Raw genomic sequence first — 6,388 nt, 5'->3', positions numbered from 1 at the left:
GTTTTTCTTCGTATAGATTTATTTAAAACTGATTAATAAATGGGTTGATTGTGTTCAGATATTAGAGATGCGCGGATAGGCAATTATTTCATCCGCAACCGCATCACAAAAGTCGTCAACCATCCGCATCCACCCGAACTAACATTTAATCAAAACCGCACCCGCCCGTTGTTTTATATCTAATATAGACGATGCAAGGCATTAGTGAGGTTATAAAGCTTTTGCCTGTTAGAAAGAAAGGAGACTGATCCAATGCAGCAGAGACATTCAATGCGTGCCACGCTGTCACGGCCCAGACGCACACCAGTGCGCAATCATCTAGGAGCCGCGCTGAGCGCACCTCCAAGCGCGTGGAGGTGCGATGTCCCTCGCACCCGCGCGGCTCCATCCGGGCTCGCGCCCTAGGCTTCAGCGCGCACCGCGGCGGCCATCCTACTCGTCGCGGCCTAGCCCTCGCGGCTCTCGCTGCCGGCGACGGCCGGGTATGGGCCCAACGCTCCAGCGCCATCCATTTTCAGGGCTAGTTGATTCGGCAGCGGGTTCCGACTTCCATGGCCACCATCCTGCTGTCTATATCAACCAACACCTTTTCTGGGGTCTGATGAGCATCGGGCGCCTTAACCCGGCGTTCGGTTCATCCCGCAGGGCTAGTTCTGCTTACCAAAAGTGGCCCACTCGGCTCACCAGGGTGAGCCCCACCCCTTTCGTGAGCGCACTGCGCGCGGAGTGACCTCTGTTACGCGCCCCCGGCAACGGGGGTGGCGTGCAGGTTAGCTGCGCGGGCGGAGCGCGCGGAGTGACCCCTGTTACGAGCCCCCGGCCACGGGGGTGGCGGGCAGGTAAGCTGCTTACCTGCTGCGCGTGACGCCGGCCGCGGCGAAGGCGGACGAGGCGGGGTGTCGGCGCGGTGGTGACCCTGGACGTGCGTCGGGCCCTTCTCGCGGATCACCTCAGCTACGGCTCCCGGTGGGGCCCTCTCGGGGGAAGGGGCCTCGGTCCCGGACCCCGGCGAGGCGTCCCTTCTCCGCTCCGTAAAAGTGTCCATCTCTTCTTTTTTTTCTTCCTCTGTTGTGGCATATGCTGCAGGTGCCTGCTCGTTTTTCGTATGTGGGTAACAACATTTAACTATGTATATATATTTCCGAATTGGTTTAACTGCCACCCGCCTGAATCTATTTAAAATCTAATTTTTTTTTATTTCAACCGCCCGACCCGCGGATAATCCGCGGACTCCGCGGTTGTGTCCGCAAACCGCGCATCTCTATCAGATATATATTTCAATTAAAGTATTATTTCTCTCAACACGTGAAATCTCTAACATTAAAAAATATACCGTATTTTTCGGACTATAAGTCGCAGTTTTTTTCATAGTTTGGCCGGGGGTGCGACTTATACTCAGGAACGACTTCTGTGTGAAACAATTAACACATTAGCGTAAAATATCAAATAATATTATTTATCTCATTCACGTAAGAGACGAGACGTATAAGATTTCATTGGATTTAGCGATTAGGAGTGACAGATTGTTTGGTAAACGTATAGCATGATACCATAATATGTTACGTTAACATACCAGGCACGTTCTCAGTTGGTTATTTATGCCTCATATAACGTACACTTATTCAGCCTGTTGTTCACTATTCTTTATTTATTTTAAATTGCCTTTCAAATGTCTATTCTTGGTGTAGGCTTTTATCAAATACATTTCCCCAAATAATGCGACTTATACACCAGTGCGACTTATATATGTTTTTTCCCTTCTTTATTATGCATTTTCGGCCAGAGCGACTTATACTCCGGAGCGATTTATACTCCGAAAAGTACGGTAATCTGTAAGGGTGTGAATCTTTGGGCAGCAAACGATTTCATTCAGAATCGTTACTCGATCCAACACGATTTTTGATTCAAACCGATTCTGGCAATGTATTTGGTATAATAATTATAATGAAACTTTTTCAAAACATGTTAAAGGTTAGGAAAGCTTTGTCTGGTTTCATGAAGATAGCTTAAAAAATGTTTTTTAGGAATCAATTCTTATTTAAAAAAATATATATATAAGATTTTTTTAATCAATTTTTGAAAATTATGAATCAATTGAATAAGAATCGCGATTTAGACATGAATCTATTTTTTCCTACACCCCTAATAATCAAACTTTTTTCACAAGGTATCACCTCAGAAGTACCACTATACTGACCAACATTGAAATACAGTAGCACAGTAGGTTTAAGTATGCATCAAAAACAAGGTAGAGGTTTTATTTAACAAATATATTGTAATATTTTTGGCCAATGCACACTGAGTATAAGAAAATCAAACACTGTACTTTAATCAAGGGATTTTTTTGGCATACCACTAGATGGCACGCAAGTACCACAAGTTGACAATTACTGATTTAACATTTAAATCCAACTGTTATTTTGGGGTACAACCACGAAATTAATATATTTGTCAGAACTGCAAGCTACAATATAGATATTGGTCGAGTATTTATTCAAACACACTCTCTTGATCATAAGCAAAACTTAAATGTTAGATCTTCAGAAGGTTCTAAGGAAAGTCAAAATGCAAAAAGACAAATGGAAGCAAGAGACAAAACTATTTTCATCAGGCAATATATTGAAAACTGAATTTAAATGGTTTTGTCAGCCAATCAAAAGTTGACGCCTTCAAAACCCAAAATGTGTACAAATGTTTGTATTCCATTACATTGTCATGATCTAATGCCCAAAGGCACACAAAAAAGCTTTGTCTTTGAAGGTAGTAGGATTGTGGAGCTGCATAAGCACGGCCTCTGGTTGGTTGGACGCAGTAAGGATGACATTTTAAAGGTCTTCACAGATCCTGAAGGATATGAAACAAAGAAGCCCCAAAAATGTCACTGGTCCCGATACTGCACGGGACCACGTTCCAAATGAAAACCATCGGCAAGGGAAGGGCTGCAGAAACAAAAACATGTCTTCATTGCCCGGTTGGGAGTTTGCCAGGGAGCAACAACCATCGGGCATTTAAAGATGGAAGAAAGCTGTGTTATTTATAGTAAATATTACCTTGACGGTCCTCCTGATGACTTTCAGAGTCATTAGCATGCCAAGGAGATCTCACTCGAAAGGTTTTCTTACGCCGGGACATCGGAACAACATCACTCTTTTCAACTATCCAGCATGTTGCCCTGATTTCCATTCAGTAAAGAACGTTTGGGGATGATCGCGAGGTCAAAAATACAAATCCGTTTCAAAGTGGATGCCCTTCATGAAGCCACTTGGAGCAACATTCCCACTAACCTGAAATACTTGCATCAAGCAGGACTACAGCCATTGTTTAAGTGTTTAATTACACCTTTTCTGTTTTGAGTTTGAGTTAAGTGGCTATTTTTACTTGAAATCCATCATTTTTGAGCATGGCATTTCAATACCTTGCCTATTATGGCCAATATATATGTTATTTTCTGAACTGTAGAGAGCGCCGGAATATAAGCCACACCCACTAAATTTTAGGGGAATTTTTTTCCCCATATTTTAGCCACGCCGGACTATAAGCGTAGTGAAATTACTTATTTACACAAAAATATTCTGTAAATGTTTCTTTACATATTTTACACGGCAGCAAAACGGCTGATCAAACAAAACAGAAGTCATCGTCGTGCACTCGCTCGCTCTCCAATCAGCTAAACAGACTGAATAACTCCACGGTGACGTTTTTGGTGAATTTATTGAGGAATTTGTGAAACTGAAACAATACAAAAATAATGCCATTGTTAGTAACACTAACACAAAACACTCGTAACATTATTATAGCACGTACAAATATGCATAAAAACACTCCGACATCACACGTGGGACGGTTTTAAAGTTAAAGTACCAATGATTGTCACACGCACACACTAGGTGTGGCGAAATTATTCCCTGCATTTGACCCATCACCCTTGATCACCCCCTGGGAGGTGAGGGGAGTAGTGGCCTCATTTTTGGGAATCATTTTTGGTGATTTAACCCCCAATTCCAACCCTTGATGCTGAGTGCCAAGCAGGGAGGTAATGGGTCCTATTTTTATAGTCTTTGGTATGACTCGGCCGGGGTTTGAACTCACAACCTACCGATCTAAGGGCGGACACTCTAACCACTAGGCCACTGAGTAGGTAAGTTAGTAAATATGAACAGTTTTAGTTATATTGTAAAACATACAAACCTTGCTTGGAGTGATGAATGAAGAATCCGTACGAGTAAAAACGCTGTGGACGGCTAGAAGACTGAACGGCACTTCTACTTCCGGTTAAAAGCACTGTATGGGGCGGTATAGCTCGTTTGGTAGAGTGGCCGTGCCAGCAACTTGAGGGTTGCAGGTTCAATCCCCGCTTCCGCCATCCTAGTCACTGCTGTTGTGTCCTTGGGCAAGACACTTTACCCACCTGCTCCCAGTGCCACCCACACTGGTTTAAATGTAACTTAGATATTGGGTTTCACTATGTAAAGCGCTTTGAGTCACTAGAGAAAAAGCGCTATATAAATATAATTCACTTCACTTCACTATGGAAGAACATTGCAGCACCTGCAGTGAGTGAACTCGTCCAAAAGATGGCGCCCTAGCACACCTTTTGAGTTGTTTTCCTGAAAACTACTTGTATTATGGCTCCAGCGAAGAAAAATCCATGGATTAGCCTCACCGTTTTATAAGTTGCGGGGTTCAAAGTGTAGGAAAAAAGTAGCCGCTTATAGTCTGAAATTTACGGTATTCATTTGTATCTTTATATCAGGGCTGTCAAAATTACCGAGTTACCTCATGGGATTCATCACAAAAAAGTATCCCATTATTCAAGAACACACTTAGATTAATTGTACAATTTATTTTGAGCACACAAGCTTTTTTTTACCTCATCCGCTATATGGTCAGTGATCAGTACGTCAGTAAAAAATGAGTGAGGAGACTCTGACTGCATACACTTTTTTTTTTTTACTAGAATGAAAATAAATATCTGCTTGACTTATGACGGCAAAGCGAGTTATCCATCAAACTGTACACTGTAAAAATGACAGTAGATTTTACGGTAAAAGAAACAACTTGCTACTCAGTTGCCAGAATTTTACTGCAAAAAACAATAGTATCATTTTTCCATTTACGGTAATATGGCTGTAAAAACACTATAAATTGTATAGTAAAACAGTATTTTTTTAAATATATTATCGGCCGATAAATGCTTTAAAAAATGTAATATCGGAAATTATCGGAAGCGTTTTTTTTAATTATCAGTATCATTTTTTTAATTTTTTTTATTTTTTTTTATTTTTTAATTAAATCAACATAAAAAACACAAGATACACTTACAATTAGTGCACCAACCCAAAACAACCTCCCTCCCCCATTCACACTCATTCACACAAAAGGGTTGTTTCTTTCTGTTATTACCGGTAATATTGTGGTTCCTACATTATATATCAATATATATCAATACAGTCTGCAAGGGATACAGTCCGTAAGCACACATGATTGTGCGTGCTGCTGGTCCACTAATAGTACTAACCTTTAACAGTTAATTTTACTCATTTTCATTAATTACTCGTTTATATGTAACTGTTTTTATATTGTTTTACTTTCTTTTTTATTCAAGAAAATGTTTTTAATTAATTTATCTTATTTTTATTTTTTTATTTTTTTTTTAAAGGACCTTATCTTCCCCATACCTGGTTGTCCAAATTAGGCATAATAATTTGTTAATTCCACGACTGTATATATTGGTATCGGTTGATATTGGTATCGGTAATTAAGAGTTGGACAATATCGGGATATCGGCAAAAAAGCCGTTATCGGACATCCCTATTTTTTTTTACAATGTATGTAAAAAATATAATCATATACATAGGCAATTGAGGTGAATCCCTGTATATTTAAATTGATAAATTATTCACTGTCATGAAGGTGGCATAACTGCGACGTGGCCCTCGATGAAAACAAGTTCGACACTTCTGCTTTAAGCACATTTTCAATTATGCAATCATTAATGATCCAAATTCCAAAATGTAATTTGATTAAAAAAAATAAAATTAATTGACAGTCATAGTTTGTTTACTCCAAATATTTGTTTATGAATATTTTAAATATATATATATTTTTTGCAACATATACAGCTGTGTATATGTTGCAAAAAACAAAACAAAAAAACATTTAAAATATTTATAAACAAATATTTGGAGTAAACAAACTAGGGCGCCACAGGATATAGCGCCCTCTCACGGCTTCTCGTACGTAATGACGTAATTACGTACGTAACACATGCACGCGCATTAGCTTCAGGTGTCGTTAGCTATGGATAGCTATAGCATTCGCAGTGTTTATTCCATCATAACAACAATACGACGAGACCGGGACCAATCGTTTTATGAATATCTTAAAT

The sequence above is a fragment of the Nerophis lumbriciformis genome, linkage group LG03, assembly GCF_033978685.3.
Source record: "Nerophis lumbriciformis linkage group LG03, RoL_Nlum_v2.1, whole genome shotgun sequence".
NCBI classification, from domain to species: domain Eukaryota; kingdom Metazoa; phylum Chordata; class Actinopteri; order Syngnathiformes; family Syngnathidae; genus Nerophis; species Nerophis lumbriciformis.
The sequence above is the reverse complement of the archived record's forward strand: the minus strand, read 5'-3'. Positions refer to the sequence as shown.